Here is a 271-nt window from a genome sequence, read left to right as displayed (position 1 = left end):
AAGTAGGAGTAGGGGGGTCGTTATAAAATCTGAACTCCATTTTCAGGAATCCTTATCAATAGAGTAGGAATTCACTATTTTTTTCATATGCTCGTAGGCTTCAGGCGGAAGTGTTTGCTTAGAAGTAACTCATAGAGTCTAGTATCTATAAAATAAGCCTTTTAGAGAAGAGTTATAGTGACGTGAAACAGTTCTATACATAGAAAACTGATTTAGAGAAATAAAAACTGAATCTCTCTTTACAAGAGACCATTCAAGTCGCTTCAATTCT

The sequence above is a fragment of the Blastomyces gilchristii genome (genome assembly GCF_000003855.2).
Source record: "Blastomyces gilchristii SLH14081 genomic scaffold supercont1.5, whole genome shotgun sequence".
Lineage (NCBI taxonomy): Eukaryota > Fungi > Ascomycota > Eurotiomycetes > Onygenales > Ajellomycetaceae > Blastomyces > Blastomyces gilchristii.
The sequence above is the reverse complement of the archived record's forward strand: the minus strand, read 5'-3'. Positions refer to the sequence as shown.